Genomic DNA, 26082 nt, shown 5'->3' with positions numbered 1-26082 from the left:
CAGTATTCAGCAGGCTTGGCCTAATGAGATCGAGAGGGACCGGGGAGGCTAAAAAGGGTCCTATGTGGGGATCTCCCGATGTGATTGAGTATCAGGACTGGAGCCGATCCAGACGTATATTAACGGGCAGGGAAATGGCTACAATACCTTAAGTTGAATGTACCTGTCCAAGTTCTTCATGATAGAGAGAATCCTAAGTGAATGAAAAGTATCAAGAGAACAGATTCGACCGTCGTTAAACGGACAGCTATATCTCTTTCATCCTCAACGTGCAGTTTTCACAAAGATTCAGACGATCACCAGTGTTTCCTTATTTGGGGTTTGTTCTTTGGTGTTCCTCACCCTCAGGAGCACAAAGGTGAGAACAGTTCTGTGCTTTAAGTACATGTCATGGATCTGCTGTGGATGTTTTCCTAGGACCTCTCTCGAGAACACGTTTAAGAACAATCTTAAGTAGATATTGGCGAATATTTTAAAATATTCTTAAAAGAACCACATAGAGCAAGTTCTCCGTCATAGAGAAGAACCATTAAACCATACAAATAAGCACATATGCATTCAAATGGTTCTTTGAGCTGTCATACACAACTTGCTTTACACAAAATTTAAGTGATACTTTTTCATTCCACCTCCGCATTTAACCCATCCGTGAAGTGAAACACCACATACACACTAGGGAGCACACACACGTGAGAGGGCAGTGAGCACACTTGCCCGGAGTTGGGGGTTAGGTGTCTTACTCAAGGACACCTCAGTCATGGACTGTCGGCACTGGGGATCAAACCAGCAACCTTCTGGTCACAGGGCCAGTTCCCTAACCTCCAGCCCACAACTGCCCCTGTAATAAGAATTTTTAATACTTGCTTGGACTCCCCCATCACTCAAAAAATATTTAAGCCCAAAAGTTAAACCTTATGTATTTTAATTACATGTCCATTTTCCATTCAATTTAAATTCATAAATCCAATGTAAAAATGGTATTATATTATGTTTCTCCATCATGTTCAACAAACCTGAGTGAATTAAATAACGTATAAATTAGAAGTGCTTGTAGGATTTATTTCATTCTTTTACATCACTTTTATTTATTTCTGAAGAGTTAAAAGCACCTTCTGTATACAGAGCAGTTACTCAGACTGTGTAAATGTATTAAATTACTAAACGTGTTAAATTCACAAACATTTACTGTCCAAACTGTATTAAACAGTATTTGAGTCTCATTACAGACACATGTAAACTTTAAAGCCTCATAAATAAATAAACAGAACTTTATAGATTTCAGCCGTGATCAAATTCCCTACTTTAGAATTTCTATTCACACCCAACTGAACTACTAATTACAGCAAATCTTTATGCGCACAACGTTCCTGCTGAGGTGCAGCTCTCATGCTGACCATCACGCCAGTTAGCCTGCTGACGCTATCAGTCACTTCATGCTATGCTAACATGTCGAGGTCGCCTACAGTAGCAGAAACCGTCAACTGTTGATTTGAATATTAATAGAATTCAACTTTATATACCGGTGCACATTAAATCCCTGCCATCGTTTATTTAATCTGACTTTTGTACCCGTTACCATGGCAACAGACCTAGCAAGGATGCTAGCTGGCAGGTTCGCTGGTGTTTGTCTAGAGTTTCTCTTAAAATAAGCAAAATGAAACATTAATATTTGGTCAAAAACATTAAAAACACAGATGAAGTTAATGTTCATCAGTATTTCAGCGCAGTTGCGCTGGATAACGAAGGACGGCAGGAGATAAAATTAAAGTGCCGTTTCATGTCCACCATGCCGGCTGAAGCAGATTCCTGGTTGATGATGTGTTTCCTGTCACTGTTGTGCATCTGCACAGCCTCCTAATAAGATTTAGTGGAAAAATCTAGCAGGTCTTATACAGTTCAATTAAATCTGTTTGGGATTTATGCAAATTGGGTTGCCTCTAAAGAATATATATAAGTAAAGTGTATATTTATGTTTTTATGTTTTATGTCAAATATTTGCTTAATGTTTTTTGAGTGTTCCTTGTAATGAGCTCAAGTGGCTTATTGCTTTTATAAAACAGCGGACAACATAACCTATGATAAAATACACAATCTTTCAGCCAAGAAATATAGTTCATTAGCGCATGGTGTAGCTGGCAAGTCACCATGGACTGATGAATGAGGGGAACGCTCGGTCGCCCATCGCTGTATATTGTTGGTCATTTCATGAACTTTCGAACTTCTTGTCGAATAACAATGAAGATGTGACCACACGGCACTGTTTAATGCAAAAACCTTCACTTTATAAGTACTTTTTGGTCACCAAATCACCCCCACGAGTCTTATTAACACCAATCCAGCGGCGCCCCTCCTCTCACACTGGGGCTGAATCTCAAATGGCTCCCTGTTCCCTACATAGTGCACTACATAGGAATTCATGTACAGGAAGTGGTTGAAATTTTGCCCTACAAAACTCAAACAAAAAAATAAATAAATAAGTGCATCACTTCATTAACAGCTACTAGCGCTGCTCTGCAGGCGATCTGGCCGGACTGCAGGGACAGCAGAGGAGGTTAAAGTTCAGCTCCTCACTGCTGGGCTTTACTTACATTTAGGGCATCATACGCCTTCAAAGAGGGGGGCAGTTATTTATTATCGCCCACCACTAATTCTTCAGTGATATGAAGCTGAAGTCAGATATTCTCCAGATTCTTGTTTGAATTTTCCCATTCCACCTTAAACGGTGCAGTGGTCACATTCTGGCGCTCCAGGCGTCAGAACTGCTGGACTTTTTAAGGTGGAGCGGGAAAGTTAGCTCACTAGCTACTAACAGTAGCATGCTATTTGTAATGGGGGGCGAGGAGGTGGATGCATATGCGGAGATAGGCGAGATTTATTATGGGCAAATCCAGGGTCATAGTCAAGATGGTCCAGGGTCATAGAGCCAACAGGGATTGATCGAGGGGCAGACATGACAGACAAACCAGAATCCAACATACCAACACCACAGCAGATAACAACCAACCAACATACATCAAACAAAGACCAGCAAACACAGGGCTTAAATACCACACCGGGAAGACGAGGGACAGGTGAAAACACTCAGGGGCGGAGTCACAAAACAAGGGGCATGAACCAAAACAAACGCACATGGAGTGGGAGGAGCCAATCGTGACACTATTAGATATTTCCTGTGCTTGTTATGAAGAAAACGAGCATAATACACTGAAACGACATTAAACTAAGATCATACAGTGGTTATCGTCATTTTCTGACAGAGTAAAAGTTCTTATGCTCTGTTCTAAATGTTCTCTTTTCTTGTTACAGTTTGAAGATGCTTTGGCAAGACTGTAACTCTGTATGGCCACGCCAGTAAAGCTTCTAATAAATTCTCACATTTGTGGGTTTCTTTGGTCACTCGCGCTGCCATCTTGCCGGTTTTTCTTCTTTTTTCTCATATCACTCTGTTTGGAGTTTCTGAAAAACCTCCATCTGGAGGGCCATGTAGCCCTAACACTTCGCCCCACCCCTCCATCTCAACAAAAACTGGGACCCTTGATGTGAACGTGCAAAACAGAGGACTATGGCCAAAGTGGTACGGGCAAGGGGTAAAATGGGACTGGGCCTAAGTTACATTATAATATAGAGAAGCTCTTTCTGGATTGTTGCTACTATTCAATGTACTGTCTATGTTTATAGACACCAGTTTTTTTTATACAGTGTTAGAAACCACATAAAAAGTTTATTAGTGATCACTTAACAAGTCGACACAGACTGAGGCATGAGGTGATTTAGGCATGCAGTTTACACAGGTGCTTAATTGGCTTTTTTAATTTACTTACTTTGTAGCCACATTAGCCTCATGGGCCTTGCTCCGGGACAAACTTGAAGATGCACCAAACATATGAGCTTGTCTTGGATTGGCTACATTTGGGGAAGAGGGAAATTGTTTAGATCATTTTTTTTGCTAGATTATCCCTTTAATGCACCCAAACATCCATGTCAGTGTTTCTCAAAAGCAGCACCACGAGACCCTACGCTGAACCGTCCCAGTGACCTTTTTCAGGAGAGCTCAGGTGAGCCGTCTCAGGCCTGCCACAGCTGCGGTCGGAGCGTTCGCCCCTAAAGAGAGCTGTGAGAGCTGTATTGCTAAGTGGGCCTCAGCCCGCTAAAGTGCCTGGTGTCTGTGTTTAACAGGACCATTAAGGACGGATCAATAGAGAGAGGGAGAGAGAGAGAGAGGAGGGAGAGGGAGGGTTAGGGAGAGAGTGGAGGACGTGCGACTCTGTCAGGGTGATGTGTAGTTAGTGCCTGATTGTCCCGAGGTGTCACTGGATCTAAAATGCTCTAATTCCTCTTTCCCACTAATGTCCTTTAATACAGCGTAATACACCTGACTCCACCGCAATTAAAGCGGATCCTCTCGGGGCAAGGCAGGCCTCTCAGAGTAAACGACACAAACATGTTCAGGAAGCCGGGACAAGGGGAATCTCTCTCTTTTCCTTATTCTTTCATTGTTTCCTTCAAATGTGCACCAACTAGTTAACAGTGCTGTGGCGTAATCGCACGATGATGGCAAATCATTGTGCAGCTAGCCAATATATGGGGTGGCAGCTTTACTGCTTAAACTGCAAGTACTTATGTGGCCAACAATTCAAGGAGACACTTCATTTTATAGTTGCTGAAAGGGGACTTCTACCAATTTTTGAAATTACAGCATAACGCGTTTAATAGCTGTTTACATGCAGCCTAAAAATCCATTAATAATCCGACTGATAGCTCAATTGGAATAGAATACGTCCATGTAAACACCTCAATCAGAATAGTCTAGTCCGATTGAGGCCATTCGGAATACAATTTCTATCCGATTAAACAAGGTGGGTAAACCTCTAAATAATCAGTTAAATAGAAGAATAATAGCCATGTAAATGCCTGAATCCGATTACATTCCCTATCGGAATGTGTAAATACATTCTGCGCTTGTGCGTCGCATCATATTGAAAGGTTTATAACGTTCAACATGGTGGGAGCAGAAACTGGTCTGCAAAGGAGACCAGTGGCGGTGGGACGGAGCTTATGTGTCTCAGAACACGACGTCTTCCTCTCTGCCTTCTTTAATAAGGACATATGAAGGACAGTTTTTGAGTCTGACATCATTTTAAAGCAATTAAAAACACAAGCACTGCTCACTGCTGCTCATCTTACTCTGACTGGACCTCACGTGATGTTCGCTGTCATGGTAACGTTTACTGTAAGAGCTACTCCACACATACGTGTCATTTTGTATCGGATTATTTGTAGCCGAGCATGTAAACGAAGATTTTCCGTCAGATAGTTGAATAGAGTGAGCATAAACACTTCTGTAATCTGTAATCCGATTGTATTCAATCGGATTGGCGAAAGTCTTTGAATGTAAACAGCTATTGAGAGAGGACTAATGTGTGGTGATAGGAACTGGGGGCCATCAGTTTAACTAAATTACACTGAAATGTCAAAGAGCTACTAGATATTAAGTGAGTAAGTGTGAAGTACAGCCTCCAAAGTGCTGTGTCCTCATTTTTGGGTAAAATGTTGGTGAGTACCAAGACAGTCTAGTTAAACTGAGCTATTGAGAACATAGCCAAGCACCTCTCTAGAATTACTCAAAGTGGTGCAACAAAGAAAAGAGCATCTGGGTCATTCCACTAGAATGGTTCAAATTGGACTTTGACATTTTCAAATTTTTTGCTTAAATGTATCATTGATCTGTAAACCTCACAGTCAAACATGTAACGGGGTCGAGTGTGACGGGGTTGTGATTTTTGCACAGAATGGCCGCTGCTCTACATACTGTATACCAGAGAGAGAGCACATGGCATGCATGAGATTCAGAATTAGCATATAGTTTTGAAATAAAAAAAACTTTTTTTATAAGTAATAGTTTTCTATCTTTTTTTCATGTGACGGTGTTGAGTCACTGAGTTTGGCGACCACAATATCACAAGATAAATGACCAAAATTAAATAAAAGAAGGAAGCCACTTGCCTGTCTTTGCTGTCCTGTTGTCCAAAAGACTTGAGTGATGTCACTTCTTGATGTATATGGATCATATGGATCATACCATTGTTTTTGTGGGGGAGATTCATTTGTGTTACGGGGTTGAGGGGTTACTTAGGTACAGAACTAAATAATGTGATTTTAATAAATAATTATCAATTAATTTTGAAAAATAATATCACAAACAATTAAACACAGACAGTTGTTTAGGTTGACATCAAAATATATGGACTTTTTTATAGTTGTATTTGGTATATTCTAAGTATACTTTCGTTGAAGGCCATGAGGGACATGACAAAATAGGTGGTGTCAGCAAAAATAAACAAATAAGCAAAGTTCTCATAAAAAGATCAAATAAAAAAAAAATACACTGTATTAAAGGAGATATTTCAATGTATGTGTAAAGCTGTTAAAATATAGATTTTTGTGACCCAGTAGATAAAATACACCTAAAGAGGAGATGAGGACTCAAAATGTGCCATTTCCATGGAATGACCCATCTAGTGAGAAGCCCAGTGGACGGAAACAACGTGTTGATGAGAGAGGTGAACAGAGAATGACCAGACTGGTTCGAGCTGACAAAAAGGCCAAGTTAACACAGATAACTGCACAACTGTGGTGAGCAGGAAAGCATCTCTGAATGCACAACATGACAAACTATGAGGTGGATGGGCTACAACAGCAGAAGACCATGTTGGGTTCCACTTTTGTCAGCCAAGAATGGAAAGTTGAGGCTGCAGTAGACACAGGCTCACCAAAACTGGACAGTTGAAGGCTGGAAGAGCATAGCCTTATCTGTTGAATCTCTTTGTTGAGGCACATCGTTCTGTTCAGGTACATTTTTCATTCATCAAGGTTTAATGTAAATGTTCCCTCAAAAGTACAACAGTGGTTTAAAGATCCAATTGTTTTCCTCAAATAAGTTTTTTTCCCAGGTGAAAAGTACATATTTGTACCTTTTCATGAACTAATGTTTTAAAACAGAACAATAAAAGACGAGACTAAATAAACTTACTGAGATGTACCCTTAAGGATACCACCCCTGTGACAAGAGGGTAGTGTAGGGTCAGATTTTGACGCCGACAGCGAGAATTCATGGGCTCAACGTACCTTGACTCAACAGTCCAGGCTGGTGGAGGTGGTGTAATGGTGTGGGGAATGTGTTTGTGAGCTTGAAAATACCAATCAATCATCGCTTGAATGCCACAGCCTATTGGAGTATTGCTGTTGACCATGTTCATCCCTTCATGGCCACAATTCACCATCTTCTAATGGCTACTTTAAGCATAATAATGCACCATGACAGTGAGGTCAGTGTTCATCAGTGGCCTTCCCAGTCGTCGGAGCTGAATCCACCAGCCTGGACTGTTGAGTCAAGGCACGTTGGGTCCATGGATTCTTGCTGTTGGTGTCAAATTCTGACCCTACACTCTCAGAAAAAAGGTAACAAACTGTACCTTTGGGTTGTGGTAGAACGGGCGATACACAGCATGATCAGCAGGAATTGTGTGATGCAGCAGTGTCAAGATGGACGAGAATCTCAAAGGGATGTTCTGACAATTCTGACGCTGCTCCTGAAGAACGAGGTATTTCACATGAAGCCACTCTGAGTAACTTTGTTTACATCTTAACCAGTCAGTTATGCAGATATTGACTGGTTAAAAAGAGTGGAATTCCCCTTTGAGCAGTGAACAACCCAGACGCTCTAACCTGAAGGAGCTCCAACTTGAATTTTCCCTCAAAAGTCAATAGTTATCTACTCTCCTTTATTGAACACGTGTCACTGTAAAAAGAAACATCTGTCCTGGTCTGAAGATTTGCTAGTTTTCATAGCTAATAAGCACAAACGTGTTTGTGTGCATGGTAGTGTGAGTGCGCGACTGTCTGTGTGGATGTTTATGGTGAGTGGCAGGCTGATGTATTTATTTCTCTCCCTCTCTCTCTCTCTCTCTCTCTCTCTCTCTCTCTCTCTCTCTCAGGGCGATGTGTAAAGTAGTGAGTGTTTGCCTGCGGCGGATCCCCCTGGCAAAAAACCGTGTGGTGCCATCTTCCTCTGCCAGTCCATTAGGGATGCAAGGTGTGTCAATCAGCTCTCCCCACGCACGCAGCTTTACGGGGAGACAGCAGTGGAAGAAGGAGCGTGTGCACAAACATGTGGCAAAGTCGGCCTCGCAGTTTCCAGCGCGGACGAGAAGGCGACAAGTGTGCTGACACACACACACACACACACACACACACACACACACCTCATTATTAGGTTGGAAGAGTATCGAGAGCATTTGTCCACATTTCCAAGATGGTTTTTTTTTTCCTTTTTTTCACTGTCTCTCTCTCTCTCTCTCTCTCTCTCTCTCTCACTCACACAGCTCGCCGTGGATAAAATCCAGTCACTTTTCTGCAATCTCTCTCCCCCGTCCTGGCTGACACCGGTGATAAGCTAGTGGAGCTGGTGCCTGCCGCAGCTCCCCAGCCGTGAGGACTAGTCTGAAGTAAAGCTCTGAGGAAAAAGTGGATTCTAAACTTTCCATCCATCCCACATTGGTGTTTGTGAGTAGAGGAGATGTTTTATTCTGATTCGAATTTGATAGAAAAGCTCTTTTTGCCATATTGTTACAATTTCTTGTCATTAAAAAGAAGTGCAGAGCTGTCAGTACAGAATGTAAATGGAATGTAAATAAGATGAACTGTGTAATTAAATATGTCATCAAATTCAAATAGCGTAGCATAATGAAAATAACTCTCCACTACTAAGCACTGAGTGTTTTACAGTAGTGCCAAACTCAACCACTAATAGGGCCAGATTAAAAAATCTCAACAAATCAGTGGGCCAGCTGTGTATTTACTGTATTTTTACTTACATTTTGGCCTTTGTTTATTCAAATTACGCCAACACTACATCTAAAAATAGGGGCTGAATAGTTGAATGATTCAAAAAATGATAATAAATAAATAATTTGTTATAAAGCCATAGACTGTATTAACTGCAGATACTGTTAAACCTCTTTAAATGTCCTCAATGTACAGTAGGTTTTATTAGCACGGCCAGTTCACTTAAACTAGACACCTGGCATCTCTTTGTTTTGTTTGTTTTTTGTGGGGCGGTGCCATAGATCATTACTGGGGAGGGGGTGGGAGCACGCATTACGTTGCAGTGCATGCTGGAAACAGAGGAATTAGACCTCCGCATTTAACCCATTCGTCCTGCGAAAATCCCACATACATGCATACTAGTGAACACACACTCCGGGGGGCAGTGAGCACACTTGCCCAGAGCGGTGGGCAGCCCTATCCATGGCGCTTGGGGAGCAGTTGGGGGTTAGGTGTCTTGCTCAAAGGTACTTCAGCCATGTACTGACAGCTCAGGAGATCAAACTGGTGACCTTCCAGTCACAAGGTTGGTTCCCTAACCCCCAGCCTATGACTGCCCCCAATATTATGCCTCATATTGAGCTTCTTGGACAAAAAGCACAACTTTAGGAATCACCTGTGTTCCATAAGGAACCTTGTTTCCAAAAGAGTTGTGTGAAGAACCGTCAAAAGGTTTGGAGAATCCTAACGTAATGTAATAGTTCTATACCAACTTGAGTACTTCTGAGAACCTTTACATTACATGGAGTTTCTTCAAACTTTGAAACACACTCTCTTTCACAAAACATGGTTCTCTAAAGAACCTTCCATTGAAAAGTTCTTTTGGGATTCAGTAGGTCTTCTACAGTGGCATGTTAGTAAACTTTTTGGTACTGTTGTAAAGTGTGTCACAATCATTTGGCATCAGGCCCTTTATCGGCTGCTCCCTTTAGGGGTCGCCACAGCGGATCATCTGCCTCCATCTTGCCCTATCCACTGCCTCCTCTACTTTCACACCAACCATCTCCATGTCCACCTTCACTACATCCATAAACCTTCTCTGAGGTCTACCTCTTCTCCTTCTACCCGGCAGCTCCATCTCCAACATTCTTTGCCCAGTATATCCACTATTCCTCCTCAACACATGTCCAAACCATCTCAACCTGGCCTCTCTGGCTTTATCTCCAAACTGCTCCACCTTCACTGTCCCTCTGATCATCACTCCCAACGAAAATCTCAGCATCTTCATCTCCGCCATCAGGCCCTTTATCATTAATCTAAATATTCATTCCTTAGTATTAAAATGTATTATTCAGTTTTTACAGTGCTATTATGAATTATCTAGTACTATTTTTAATTATTTACAATCTACAATGAATTATTCAGTACCTACTATGATTTATCGAGTATCTTCTAAGAATGATTACTTTTACATAGTAAATACTATTAGCAGTTACTATGTATTGTTCAAATACTACTAAGACTTATTCAGTTTATGCTATGAATTATTTAACAAGTACTAGGAATTATCCTCTGTCTACTATATAGCATCCAGTAACTATTTCACTCTCCTTAAAATCTCAGGCTTATTACATTCTAAGGCTTATTATTCATAACCCACAGGGATGTCAATGCAAGCCAGCTGAGCTATTCTTAGCTTATGAATGTGTGCAATAAAACTCTGGGTCCACCAGTTAGTTGGCCCTGGCCATTTAAGGAGTTAAAGTAATTTGATATTTACTATGAATTTGTCTGTAACTTCTATGAGTTATTCACTATATGCTATAAATTATCCTATATTTACGATATTTTTTTTCAGAATCTACAATTAATGGAAATATTTACCATCTATGAATTCTTTAAATTCTAAGGCAGGGTTCTTAAACCATGGTCCCGGACTGTGTCCAGCACAGGCTGGTAATTTCCCATGCATAAACACACCTGGTCCCTATCATCAGTTCATTAAAGCAGTAAACCACTCTGGACACCAGCTCTCGGAGCTGATCAGCCCTGGTTTAAGAGATCAGGCTTCAGCAAGATCTCAAGAAATCTTACATCTCCAAGTGACCTTTTAACAGGAGCTAATGCAATGAGAGTCTATTCCAAGATGTTCAGCCCATTTGTATTGGTCCATTTCATATGATGCAGATGAAATGTATGTTTGAATATTCCCCTCGGATCTTCCCTGCAAAATGCACCATACAACAGCGATATGTTTCCACACAAAATAACAGCAGAGTTATTAAAATAAATGCAGGATGAGGCTGGTTGACTGCACCAGCGCTGTGATCAGCCCCAAAGGGATTGTCATAGTGAGATATTCCGAGAATGGAAGAGGGAGTGCGAAGTCCCTCGTTGAACGTGGTTGGAAATCTTTAAAGCTGTTGTATAAACAAGCTTGGTAGCTGCGTCTGGGAGTGGACAGAGGCTCCATGACTCAAACTGCTTGAACTTTTTTTTTTTTGAGAGTAACTCACATTCTAATGTTTGTGTAGGTGGTAGAACTGGCAGTTTCTCTGTTTGTGAGTGTAGTTAAGCTGCGGGTCATTTCGAAATGTATTGTCGGCTATAATTTACTCAAAAATGGTCAAAAAAGTGGCAAACGCGCGGTCTGCGCCAGCTTTGTGCTGGAAGCGAAGTGGAGAGAAAGTCTCCCTACCTGTGGTGGAGGGATGTCATAACTCGCTCTCCATCCTCGCTGATGTTCCAGGATGTGGAGGCAGCGCATTAACGGATACTTTATCCTGGGCCACTGCCAGCGTTTAGCGCACACATGCAAACATACATCAGCTGTGTGGGTGATTCCTCTCCCCAGCAGCAGCAGGAGGTCAGGTGGCCCTCTGCAGTGCATGCTGGGAGCGTGGGCGTATGGGGGCGTGTGACGACTATTTTCAACTTTGGTTTAAAAATCAACAGCAAATGTTGTGCTGAGCGTCAGGAAACCGAGCGATGGCCCACAGTCATGCAGGAGCTGCTGAGGCCTTTGAGAAAGTGAGAATGTTCTTTTGACTCGCAGCTCCTACAACAAACACGAGTTGCATATCTTTACATAGAAATGAACAACGCCAACAGCAGCACTTACCGTCACTGATAAAGCTTCATAATGGAGCACCTATTAAGACATAAGAGGAGATGTTTCTGATGAGATTAGATGCAAGATAATCAACTTCTAAAGACGGGGGAAACTAAAGACAGAGGAGAAAAAAACTAAACAAAGGATGTAGGGAAAGTGGGGCTCCTAACAACCACCTGGAAGACCTGGTAGACACCAAAACTTCCCCCATCAGATAAACAGCACTTAAAGCTTTCATGTCTGAGAGAGAGGAGAAAATCAAGCTGCTTCAGATCTGAAAACATCCACATCCATCCTCCCACTGGGGGACGACGACTCAGTGCTATGGCTCCTCGCTGAGAAAAGGAGACGGACACATCAAACAAAGAAGCTCAACGATGGACTGACCATCCCAGAGTCTGGACCTCAGCACCACTGAATGGGTTTGATTACTTGGAGGCTGAGAAACAGGAAATGGAAAACCAACGTCTAGGACTGAACTTTGGACGTGTGTCTGCAGATTTCTTTGAAAAACTTGCTGAAAAATGTGATATGATATTTAGGGGCTTCTACATCATTTCCTGTTATATTGACACTAAATACAAAGGAATACCACGTATTTAATGACAGTTTTGACTGGAAATGAAATTTTGTACAGTGCTGCATATTTGATGTTATATACAAAGAATATACAAAGCAGCTTTACTCTAAACCAGATGGTCTTAAAGTTTTGGCACCCATGAGAGGTACTGTAATGGTCTATTTCTCCTCATTTATACTCAAGCTCTGTGTCTTTAGATGTGATTATCACTTTTGAAATACAAGGAATTATAGATGTTCATTTTATTATAACTTCATACAGTCATTTTAGAAGCTGTGCTCATCAGTATGGACACATCTGATGGTTCTCTTTTAATTCATTTATTTATTTTATAGCATGAATGGTAGCAATAGAGTTACATTATTGTACTTTGGTATAGTTGGTATATTGTAGGTTGGTATATTGTAGGTTGGTATATTGTAGGTTGGTGTAGTGTAGGTTGGTGTAGTGTAGTGGTTAACACCTCTGCCTTCTATGCTGTAGACTGGGGTTCAATCCCTGGGCAAGCACCCAACACTATATCAATAAGAGTCCTTGGGCAAGACTCCTAACTCCTAAAATTATCAAATTGTAAGTCACTCTGAATAAGAGCATCTGGCAAATGCCTTAAATGTACTTTGTATTATATGATAAATTGAATGTGGGCTATGTATCCTGTTGTTTAAAGGTTTTAATAGTTTGTCATATTTCTCATAACCATTGCTTATAATAATAATAATAATAATAATAATAATAATAATAGTAGTAGTAGTGTTCATTTTAATTGCTGTAAAACTGTTTAACACCAGCATTTTAAAATAGTTTTATTTGAACTTTTATTCTAATATTTATGGGAATTACAACACACTGCATTTATCTATTTATATTGCAGATCTGCTTGTATTTCTAATACAAAGCACTTGGGATATTCACTTTATTAGAACGATATTATTCAGCTCTCTCAGTCATTATGTGATCCTCTCAGACTCTGTTTGTCATTCTAACATTTCATTATGTTTAACAGCTTCTTACACATTAATTCAAATTCATGAAAATTAATTTTTAGAGCCATAGAAACACAATAAATATGGGTACAGAAATGTTTTACCTGCAGCAAAACTGCTGTTATATGAATGAAAACAGTGATTGCAAACTCTTGAATGGTACTGTTTACCTTCCTTAATAAATCATTCCAGCGTATTTAATTAATAATGCACTAATACTGCTGTGTCAGACTCAGAGGAGGTTGACTGAGCTGGAACTGCTCACACTGATTCCCATAAACCTGCAAGTCACGTCTTCATTTGTGTCAACTACAGAGGTAAACTAGTAACTTCAAAGCACTCTGCAAGAGCTTGGGCAAAAAAAAAAAAAATACAAAAATGATGGTGTTGTCATGGTAACCACATAAAACTCCCAAATTCTTTGTTTCTCTGGTCAGTACCAGCAAAGATCTGGAATCACTGGGCAGAACTGGTGGATATGCACAAATGCATGTATGTGTTTTACAGTTTGACTCACTGTCTGGCAAAATTGGATCTTTACAGGTACCTTAAATGAGTAAATGTACAGTATGTCCACTTTTCTCCCAGGAGAAAAGGGGAATATATGCAGCTTTTCATGTCTACATCAATGCAACTTAACCCCTGAATGACCAGGCCCCGCTAGCAGGCCCAAAGCTTTATTAAACACATCCATAACCTAAGGGTAGCTCAGGCTGTTTGCACTGATGTCCTTGTAGTTCCTGAATAATAAGCTGTAGTAATAGTAATAAGCCTGGGATTTTGAGGGTTTTTAGGGGTTAAAGACAAAACACTTTACTGAAGGGCAGCTTTCATACAGCTGCATGCGCCTTATCATAACTGACATAAACCCACATAAACATTTAGGACGCATCAGTTGCCATGCAGGCTGCTTTGGTCAGCTTCACCCTAGAAGGTGTTATGACCACTGACGCTCAATGAAATAAGCCAGATGCAGTTATATGCATGTTTAACAGGCATGTTTTGTTAAAAATAAGCACACATCCTCTACAGGGAGCACATTTTAATGCACAATTTCTGTTTATTTGTCGAATTTAAAAATGTGGCCTGGGTAAATGTTATGGCACCTTATAGTTTGTTTATTCAGGATACTTTATTGTTTCTTTTATGACACATTTCTAAAAATGTTAGCACACAATATCTGCTTATTTGTGAGTTTAACATATTAGTCATACAACCCCACTTCCAGGAAAGTTGTGCAGAATGTAAATAGAAATAGAATACAATGATATGCAAATCATGTAAACCTCGTTTTTAAAGGAATATACTACAAAGAAAACATGTCAAATGTTTAAACTAAGAAGTGATATTGTTTTAGTTTTTTTGGGGGGGGGGTATATATGGCCATTCTGAATGTGATGGCAACAACATCTTCCAATAAAATTCCTCTTTTAGCAACACTCTAAGCTTTCAGGAACTGAGGAGACCAGTTGCTGTGGTTTTGAAAGTGAAATGTTTTCCCATTCGTGTGTGATATCGGATTTCAGCTGCTCAACAGGTCATTTTTCATTTCAGAATGCACCAAATAATCAAGGCCCTCCCTGAAAAAGACGTCATCTGGATGGCAAAATACGTTGTCAAAAGCCTTCACAGATGTGCACGCCACCCATGCCATGTGCACTAATGCACCCCATACCATCATGAAATGTCTTCATTTCAACATTTGATATGTTGTCTTTGTGCTATTTTCAGCTAAACGTAGGGTTTAAATCATTTGCACATCATTGCATTTTGTTTTTATTTACGTTTTGCACAGTGTCCCAACTTTTTTGGAAATGGGGTTGTATCTCTAATATGTTAAACTCACAAATAAACTGATATTGTGTGCATTTTCAGAAATATGCCATATTGAAGTGCAGAGTAAACTTGTTTTCCACAAAACGCGCTTTGACTGCTGTGTGTTCAACGTGTTCAACGTGTTCAGCATTTCCATACAACTGGATGTGTTACATGTTATGTAACCCTACAAATGTTGCCTTAAATTAGCACTTTATTTGAAGGCTACCTTCCCAGAGGCTGAATAACACAAGATAAGCAGTAACATACACTCACCAGCCACTTTATTAGGTGTTCAGTTGTTTGTTAACACAAATAGCTAATCAGCCAATCACAGGGCCACAACTCAGTGCATTTAGGCATGTAGAGGTGGTCAAGACGACTTGCTGAAGTGCAGACCGAGCATCAGAACGGGGAAGAAAGGGGATTTAAGGGACTTTGAACGTGGCGTGGTTGTTGGTACCAGACGGGCTGGTCTGAGTATTTCAGAAACTGCTGATCTGCTGGGATTTTCACGCACAACCATCTCTAGGGTTTACAGAGAACGGTCCGAAATAGAGGAAATATCCAGTGAGCGGTCAGTTGTGTGGACGAAAATGCCTTGTTGATGTGAGAGGTCAGAGGAGAATGGGCAGACTGGTTCCAGATGATAGAAAGGCAGCAGGAACTCAAATAACCAACCAAACTCTCTGAGGAACGTTTCCAACACCTTGTTGAAAGTCTGTCACGAAGAATTAAAGCAGTTCTGAAGGCAAAAGGGGGTCCAACCTTTTACTAGCAAGGTGTACCTAATAAAGTGGCCGGTGAGTGTATTTCAGAGCATGGGAGTCAAACTCAACTACTAAAGGGGCTATATTAAAAAATAAATGGGCCAGAGAAACAAATGTCATTTTTAAATGTCTTTTTTTTTATTGATGTTGTGCTGTAACCCAAACTGGCCACTGATCATTCAAAATAAGTGATAACTTCAACAGTAAAATACAAGCACTTATAACAGACGTCTGACTATTACATGAATGCTTAATACGTCATGAGCTCAGTCTTTTAAATCTACCTATTTGCTTGAACTAGACACCTGGCAACCATTCCCAGCTGCAAGTTCATCAGTATACTTGGCTGAACTGCAGCTTAATTGAAGTTAGTGTGTTTGGTGATATGACTGGCGTAGAAATGTGTAGAATTAAAGTAGGTTTAACCGCTGTCTCATAGATTGTTGTTGGGGTAGGAGAGTTAGAGCTAGAGCTCACATTACGTTGCACTGCATGCTGGGGATTGTAGTGCAGTGCACTGTGAAATGAGCAAATATTAATAGGAAATGAAAATACTTTGGCAGGCCGGATTTCTGTCTGACATACAGGCCTTGTATTTGACATATGGGTTTTAGAGCATTATTTAAGTACAGATGAAGAGCTTTTAAAATGGAAAAACATCATAATTACAGAAGTTAAATGACATTATATTAACATAAGGGGTCTTAAACTAAAGTGACAGACTTTTGTTCTGTTTGGAACAATATTATGAAGCAATCCAATGTCATTTACTACAGAAAACATCTTGTGAATACGGGCATAAGCGGTTAATAAATAGTCTTTGCTTTATGAATACGGTGCTCAGAGCTTATGTATGAGTTGAACTAACGGACTGAAGATTAAGGAAAAGGTTTAGTTTCGTAGGCTTTCTTAGCATACATATAAAAAGCGTTACCAAGGCAATGGTAGAAAAAGAAGGATAAACGATAACTCCAAGTTTTGGAATTCTGCAGAATGTGTAGAACTGCAAGCATGTCTAAAATCCTGCGATTGCTGTCATTTGCGGCCCATAAAAAGGATGATTGTCGGTGGTCCTCAATAAGGACGGCACTATCACAGGGAGTACACAGCTGCTTTTATTGCTGCCATAATGGAGGCAGATTCACTAATGACTCCAGGCTATGGTTACAGCAGTGTCGCTAGCGTCCGGCTCGCTGTCACCATGGCAACCAGGCCACCGCATACCTTATGCTGCTCCTGAGTGCCACCTGATGGCTGAGCCGACCTGGAATAGACATGCGTACAGAATCATTCTGAGGGTTAAAAGGCCAGGCCGTGCACGCATTACAACACAGCGTATCTGTATAAAATAGAGAAGCTTTGTTAGGCTGTTTAAAGCGAGTGGGGAAAAAAAAGAGAAAAAAAAATATAACAGATGGACGCGACATTCTGAGCCTTAGGCAACAAACATGTCTCATTAAGCTCTGTCCCTCAATCACAGCATTCCTCACTGTTTAGACACATTCATGCACTCGTGCACATACGCAGCAATCTAGGCCATGTGCTGGGCTAGCATTCTTTCTGGACTGGCCTTTATTGTCTTCATCTCTCTCTCTCTGTCTCTCTCTCTCTCTCTCTCTCTCTCTCTCTCTGTCTCTTTCTCCTTTTCTTTTCCTCCGATGAAGACTGGCACCGCCATGAAAGGAGGAGCCGTCGCGGGTTCTTGACGGCTGCCCGCTAATTGCTGACCCTAACAGGCCCAATTAGAGGCAACACGCTCCCTGCATGGGCCCAGGGGACTACACGTCCCAGCATGCCGAGCACAGACGCACTCACAACAACACGGCCGAGCGACAAGGACCAGACATTTCTTGCTTTCTTCTTCTACCCTACCACCCCCCTCTTCTCTTCTCCTCCACTGTGTGGACACTTAAAGAAAACAACATCGTGAGGTTTGATGGCGTGAGGGAGCCACGCTCAGAGCTCTTGTTCTATCAACGTCTTTGTAAAGTCCGAGTTGCATTTGAAAGCCTTTAGGTTTGAAAGAAATGATGCAACTAAAGGGTGTTAAGAGCTTGTTTTTTGAGCGCTGCCAATCAGATCTTTTTTATGTTGTAATAGTTCATGCGCCATTAGAAATGAAGGTTCTGTGCAGGTACGTTCTTTGTTCATCAAGGTACAAACAATGTAAATGTTCCCTCAAATGTACAGCAGTTTAGGGTCTGATTGTGAACCTTAAATTAAGTGATACTTTTTTTTTTAATACCACAAACATACACTCTGGTGAACACACACACACACACACACACACACACACACACACACTAGGGGGCAGTGAGCACACTTGCCCGGAGCGGTGGGCAGCCCTATCCATGGTGCCTGGGAGGCAGTTGGGGGTTAGGTGTCTTGCTCAAGGACACCTCAGTCATGGACTGTCGGCCCTGGGGATCGAACCGGCGACCTTCCGGTCACCGGGCCAGCTCCCTAACCTCCAGCCCACGACTGCCCAGGTGAAAAGTTGGTATTTGTATCTTTTCATAACCAAATGTTTTAAAACAGAGGCGGGATGTGTGGAGTCAGTACAGCTTAGAACAGATCATCTCAGTGGATTATGGTTCAGTTATGTTCCCTGACTAAAGGTGCTGAGATGGACCCTTGAGGATCCCACCCAAGTTACAAGAGGGGCACTGTCCCAGTGACAGTTTAGGACCTTTTTTCTGAGAGTAGCATTAAAGTACAGGTGTTAACTATTTACCTCATAACAGTTACGGCTAAACTTGTGTAGGAGTGTTTTTTTTAATTATGGGTCATTAAACAAGAAGGGAAATTCAGTCAGAACAGAAGAAGTTGCAACCCAAACTGCTTTTCCATCAAATTATTATAATTTTAACTTAATGGAAAGCTATTGTTTTGTGTAGTCTTTATATAAAAACAACAACAATAAACTTTCAATTTTAATGTTCTTGCAATTTGACATCAAAACAAAAGGCAAACCAGAAATGCTCACTTAAAACTGTCAATACAAAAAGAAATAATTGAATTCAAACTCTATTCATTATAATTACTATGTAATTATATATGCAGTTACACATTTATTATGTGTGAATAGTGTAGCATGCATACATGTGTCATCGATATATTATTGTTGCTGGACAAAAACCTCATATTTCCAAAATGGTAACTTTTCAGAAGAAGAAAAACCTTACAAATGAAACTTCAGTTAAAATGAATGTAAAATATTTTATTCCAATCAATACTGGATTATTTCTATTGGTCTGTTTGTCATGAGACTTACACATCATATAAAGGACAGCTGGGGCTTTATGAAACATTTTAATCTTTATTACATACTTATTACTAGGAAACTACTATAAAATGGGACATTTAAATATTAGCCCAAATAAATAGACTAAACCAAACATTTTTCATGCTGAATATTTGCTCTGTGCAACTCTTTGGCAACAGTGCTAAAGACATTCTGGGAGAGGTTCTGAGTGATGAAAGGTAAATGTATATGTTAGCTGTTGGAGTCTAACAATGCAACTGATTGAAAGCCTTTGTTTTCACAGTAGCACAAAGAAGCCTACCAGTTGCAGCAGTCCCTGACTGACGCTTTAAGCGTTATTCGAGAGCACGGCGGTCTTTGATGGAAGCTCCTCCATTCATTAATGCTTCACTTTCTCTGTGGTGTTAAGAGCACTAGTGTCCTGCTAACCTCAGCTCCATATGGATCCTATTAGAGCCCTGAGTATGACAGCCGAGCATTATAGAGCATCACGCGGAGGGACATGATGACCGTATCAAAACACTGTCATATCTGCTCAGCGCAGCTCTGATGTGGTCCACACATCCACGGTCACCACACTCACTCAGCTGCTGCCCTACACCGCAACACCACTTGTGAGAGTCACAAGCAAATCAATAGCATTATGTCTTTTAACCCCCCACTCTCTGAGCGTCCCCAGGGAGGGGAGATAAATTGTGCTGTTTTAGAAGGAGAGAATGTCAAAGCGTCAGAATGTTTACTTTATGGGGCAAAGTGTTGATTTTTTTTTCATTTAAGCATAAAGATTATTCTGTTCATAAAACACGAGGAGCTAGAACTTCAGAACATCCATCTGTCTATCTATCTATCTATCTATCTATCTATCTATCTATCTATCTATCTATCTATCTATCTATCTATCTGTCTGTCTGTCTGTCTGTCTGTCTGTCTGTCTGTCTGTCTATCTATCTGTCTGTCTGTCTGTCTGTCTGTCTGTCTGTCTGTCTGTCTGCCTATCTATCTATCTATCTATCTATCTATCTATCTATCTATCTATCTATCTATCTACCTGTCTATCTATCTATCTATCTATCTATCTATCTATCTATCTATCTATCTATCTATCTATCTATCTATCTGTCTATCTGTCTGTCTGTCTGTCTGTCTGTCTGCCTATCTATCTATCTATCTATCTATCTATCTATCTATCTATCTATCTATCTATCTATCTATCTATCTATTTACAGGATTCTCAATCAAAATTAGAAATAAAAATGAAAAACAGAAATAAAAATGATTTTAGGTTTTGTGAGTCTAACAAAAAAATCAACAAAAGTGTTTTGTCAGTAATTGTCTTCTAGTTTTATTCCACTCAAATATTCTGAACTAACCTATTTTTGTCTTATCATATTTTACAGTGAATTACATTAAAACATTAAAAACACTGTTTTTTTCAACAGTTCTTTAGCGAAGGCAGTGGATTCATGTACTCTCTTCAAAAAAGATGGTTCTTCCAGGACTTGCAGTAAAAGAAAGAAGCAGGTTCTATTCAGACTTGTCAGCACTCCATCCACCCTTTGCTTGCTTAATTGGTTCTTTTCATGGTGAAATGGTTCTTCCGATTGATGAGCTCTTCTGTTGTATACAAGCTTGACATCATAACAATAGCAGAACCCTTTTGGTGACAGAACCATTTTCTAAAAGGTTCTATATATAAAACCATGCACAACACATTCTCTATCAGAGAACCTTTTTCAACCATTCAACTATTTAGGAATGCAAACGTTTCTTCTACATAGAACCATTGTCTTTCCTAAAGAACGCTTGAAAAACCATCTTTTTTATCTTTTTTAAGACAAACGCTTTTGTAGGTCCTGTAACCCTGAAAAAGGGTTCATTGTAAAATCTCTTTAAGGACATGATTGGGAACTTTAAGGTCTCACCAGCTAAACTCAATATAAAGAATTAAATGTATTTCTTACAAACCCACATATTCCTCATTTCTCGATGTTGCCTCAAGGAAACAAACCAACTTTTCTCTCTTTACAGATTTTATGGCAATAAAAGGGTTAATAATGAAGAAAAGAGATAAAAGCTTGGTCACCGTATCTCTCTCGGTTGGCATTTTAAACTTTTTCTTTGGCATGGTGCAGCATGTGGGTGATTTTTCATCCAACCAAAAATTATGATTCACGTCTTTTGGAGTGTGAAGTTCATTTTTTAGCATCCAGTGTATACATGATTTTTTATGTTGTGAGAAATTGCTGAAGTGCAGTGAATTGCCTGGAAGGGACACTGAGGTGTAGATATAGTAGCGAGAGAAGTGTCGTCTATGTAGCCATTTGACAGGAAATTTCAGTTACTGTTTGTTTTTTCCCATTTAGGACTGTTTTTCATTTAAAATTCGTTTGTGTTTTTATTGACTGAAGATATTACTATTTAACATGTGTGTCTAATTAGTAGTGAGAAGCCTATTTTGATCACTTCTGTACTGCAACAGTCAAAAATAATAGATATTGTCATTTAAAATGAATGATAATTTGTAACTGTTATGTAATGACAAATTCAACCATTTCTCCCCAACATTACAGTAAGATGTGTTCATTTAAAATGAAATAAAATAGATTTAATCGCTATTTTTTAGTATACAAAGATGAACAACTTGCATAGTTATGCAGAAAGATATATTTAAGATATATTTATATATATATATATATATCTTATAAGATATATATCTATATATTTTTTTTGGGGGTGGGGGGGTTAATAAACTGGGTAATTTTATGCAGTGAACATACATAATTGTACATACTGTTTTCATATTTTGTGTAATAGAAAGTTAACGCCACTTCATCAGCATCTGACATTGCACTGGACAGCTCTAGTGTTAGCTCCTCAACCCATCTGAAGAGGCAGCCCAAGAGGCCTAAATTCATCTCAACCAAAGTTTTTCTCTTTGGTTGTTGCTTTTGCCTTCACTGTGGTTAAATGAATATCTGTTTATGAGTCAGAAAGCACGTCCCTACTTTTAATCCAGTGCAACTAACCGACGCAGACTCCGCATTACTGTGACCTTTCTGGCTGTGTGTTCTCTGAAGGAAAGCACGAGACTGCTGCAGAGAAGAGAGGAGAGGAGATGGTGTGATGTGAAGACAAAAGAGTAAGAAGAGTTGAGAGATCAACTCCTTACCCTGCCATTTACAAACACCTTCCCCCTGTTCCCTGTGTTTACTCAGTGTTCTGCATGCTGATTTCTGTGACACTGACGCTTCGCCCTGAAAGGAAAAAAAAACAAGAAAGAATGGGGGAAAAAAAACAGTGAAATAGATAAATAACACAACAGCGACAGAGCCCCATAATCCCTTTTGTTTCGCTGGATTTGTTCCTCTCATGTGCTTACACAAACAATCCCCCGTTAGGAAAAAAAAAGGAGACTTGATTCTCGCCCCCCCCCCCCCTCCCTCCCTCCCTCCCTCCCTCCGTGTGTGAGAGAAAAAGATATTTAGTGACTTTGATATGTAAACCTACAAAATCTTACCTGAGGCAACACGATCATCGCTCTCCCACAATCCGGTCAAATCAGGAGTGGAGGAGAGAACAAAAGAGGATAGGAGCGGACACAAAAGAGCAATGCGAAGCTCTCTTTCAAATGAGAACAACACGGGGGGGGTGGAGGGGAGAGTAAAAGGATGGATGAGGAGATTAAGGGAAAGACAAAGCCTCCATTTGGCCGGCAAAGACAAAAAAAAAAAAGAGAGAAAGGGGGAAAAACATGGTTGTGTAGGGTTGGGCTTCGAGCGCAATGATGTTCAACTGCAGACCCGCAGCCAGCGTTGTTCAACTGTAGACTTACAGAGTAAAAGAATGAATGAGGGAAGTGAAGAGAAATTACCATCCATTTAGCTAACAAAGACAACAACAAGAATGGAAAGGGGGAAAAAGAGAAGCACAGCCACATTGGATTGGGCTGCAGCCAGAGTTGTTCAACTGTAGATTTGTAGAGTAAAAGAATGGATGAGGACATTACAGGGAAGACAAAAAGCCTCCGTTTGGCCAGCAAAGCCGAAAAAACATTGCCATCTTGAAGTGCAAACCTACAAGGACACAAGTAAACAAGGACATGGTGCCATTGATGCAAAGCACTGATCTTACGAAGCATCAAAAGCTATTTGATTTGTAATGGTGCCCCTCATCCCCTTTCCGCCTGCTAAACACGAGTGAGTGAGGTACAAGCCAGTTCCATTAGGTTACTAAAACAATGATAATGATACTAGAGGATGGTCAGTGCTGGTTTAGCTTGCAAAGGAGCTGTTCAGACAGGACTAATCGTAATAAAAGTATTTAACGTTTCAACTTAAAATAGTAAGTAAACTAGTTGATTCAAGTTTTGAACTGAGTGAACTCTAAATATTCGGTCAGCAGAGTTTAATGAAAATCTAAGGTGACCAGGTCACTTACTTGTTTAAGTTAAGACAATGCATCATTTTTTATGGTGTAATAAATCTCAGTAACTTATGGGAGTTGCTTACTAATTTTTATTCACCCTAATTATCTTCCTGACTGTCTTAAGTGATTACAACATTATTAACACTGTCATTAATGTGAAAGTTTGCCAACAGCTAATGTCGGCGCATACAATAAAGCTGCTGTTTTAGAGTTTTCAAAAACGTTTCGACAGGATATGACAGAATATTTTCCGAAATAGCAATTCGCACAGAATCGGTATAATCTTAGTTGGTTCTACTGTTTGTTTTATAGCACAAGGTTAATATAATCTGGGGTAATTTGCATGGGTTGTTTTATAGCATGTGAGAAATATAGCCTGGAATAATATAACCTGGATAGTTTTATGATCTGTATTATAGCATGGGATAAATCTAACCTGAGGTTAATTCTAAGATTCTGTTTATAGCACAGTGTCATGCTTGGCTCCTCCCACTCTCCCCATGTGCGTTTTGTTTACCTTTTGATAGTCCACGTGTTTTCTTTGTTTTGTTATTTTGGTCCAGCCCCCTTGTTTAGTGACTCCGCCACTGATTCGTTTCACCTGTTTCCCACCTGTCCCTCGTCATCCTTGTGATTATTTAAGCCCTGGGTGTGCCCCTAGTTTCTGTTGGTCTTTGTTTGTAAGCCTGTTTGATCATGTTTGGTGTTTGATGTGTTGGATGTGTTGATTGCTAAGTAGAGTTTGAATTGTTTTGTTTGGTGTTTCTTCCGGCCTCCGTTGTTTGTTTGATCCTGTTTCATTTTGGCGCTGTCTGTCCCTCCTGTTTTAGGTATTGGCTCTATGACGCTGGACTGTCTTGACCCTGATTTTGGATTTGCCCATAATAAATCTCGCTTGTCTCCGCACATGCGTCCACCTTAACATCGCTCCCCATCGTTACACACAGAGTTAATGTAAGCTTATGTTATTTTTAGAGTTTGTTTTATAGCATGGGATTAATATAATCTGAGGTTACATCTATGGTTCAAATTAATAGCATAGCCTTAAAATAATCTGGGATTATTTCTATGGTTTCATTAATAGCAAAGGATTAATATAACTTGTGACGATTGTTATGGTTACCTGGGCTTATTTGCATGGTCTGTTTTATAGCAGGGGACAAATATAACCCAGGGTTATTTCTGTGGTTCGTTTTGTAGCGTGAGATTAATATAAACTGAGGTTAGTTCTACAATTTGTTATATGGCTTGGGTTAACTATAACCTGGGGTCATTTCCACAGTTCAGTTTATAGCAGGGTAAAAATATAACCTAGGATTATTTCTACAGTATGGATTCATATGACATGGGACTATTTTCACGCTGCAGTTTTTACAGTGCTATTTTTACAACATCTTTTAAAAACAATGACAGGAAAAGAAGTCAGGAAATATGTCCACGCTGGATTTGTCATGATGTTCAGCCGCCCAACCACAGAAATGCGCTTTTAAACTTTATCGTTTAGCAAGTTAGCCTAGCACGGAAAGGACCGCTGATCTTCTCGGGGGCAACACGTCACGTTAATTTAACGTAGCAATGTCTTGTTCCTCCACAGGTCACGTTCTGGAGCATTTGCATTGCTGCTCTACATAAGTGGACAATGGAACAAGGCTGGCCCCTTAAAATGACTGACCCTGGACTTTAGCGCGCCGGGGCTAGCAAATTAGCCGCAGAGACAGCTTTCGGTTTGAAAGGTCACTCTTGCTTTCTCCGCTGCTCGATCGCTCTCTCTCTTTGACACAGTCTGAAACGGGAGGTCTGAAATTAGCTTTAACCCCCACCTCTTCGCCCTCACCCTCACGACTGACAAGTTTATTTACCAGAAAGAGAGAGAGTAAGCAGATCGAAATCAACACGTTGTTTTCCTTTTTTCCAGCCATGTCGTCCAGTGGACATCACCGAGTGGCCCCGGGGACATTTGTTGTCAAAATGGACGATCCACACAGAAAAGGGGGCTTCAAAAATGAGCTAATCTCGCCCAATCTCCGAGCCTTTCGCTCCTAACACGCCCCTGACCCCATTCTGTTGCTGCGGATCGCGTTGAGGAAGGGAAAGAGGCTGGTTTGCGCACAGAGCTCTAATCCAGGCGAGTCGATGAGAGCGGAGCGAGCTGCTAAACGGGTGGCGCGGTACTGGTGGCACTATCGCGACTTTGGCTTGACTCTAATGCCAACGTCTCCTCAGGGGAAGGACTTTATTTCGGCTACATTAAGGGAGGGTTATGGGAGAGGAAAGAAGGGGGGGGGGGGGGACATTAGTGTCAAATTGGG

The 26082-nt window shown here is 40.5% G+C and overlaps 1 long non-coding RNA gene across 3 annotated transcripts in view; it reads left to right on the top strand.

The window, feature by feature from the left end:
• LOC108429057 overlaps window positions 1–18248 on the top strand; it is a 63450-nt gene extending 45202 nt beyond the window's left edge. For 2 of the 3 annotated variants that reach the window (XR_005130185.1, XR_005130187.1), the window contains exons 3-5: window positions 7995–8092; window positions 8382–8562; window positions 17748–18248. This is a non-coding gene — a long non-coding RNA (uncharacterized LOC108429057). Of the gene's footprint in view, window positions 1–6531; window positions 6850–7994; window positions 8093–8381; window positions 8563–17747 lie in introns of those variants that run through there. The other variant, XR_001857976.2, reaches the window with a different exon arrangement.
• Window positions 18249–26082: the final 7834 nt, after the last annotated feature.

This window comes from Pygocentrus nattereri, chromosome 1 (genome assembly GCF_015220715.1).
Source record: "Pygocentrus nattereri isolate fPygNat1 chromosome 1, fPygNat1.pri, whole genome shotgun sequence".
Lineage (NCBI taxonomy): Eukaryota > Metazoa > Chordata > Actinopteri > Characiformes > Serrasalmidae > Pygocentrus > Pygocentrus nattereri.
The sequence above is the reverse complement of the archived record's forward strand: the minus strand, read 5'-3'. Positions and strand labels throughout refer to the sequence as shown.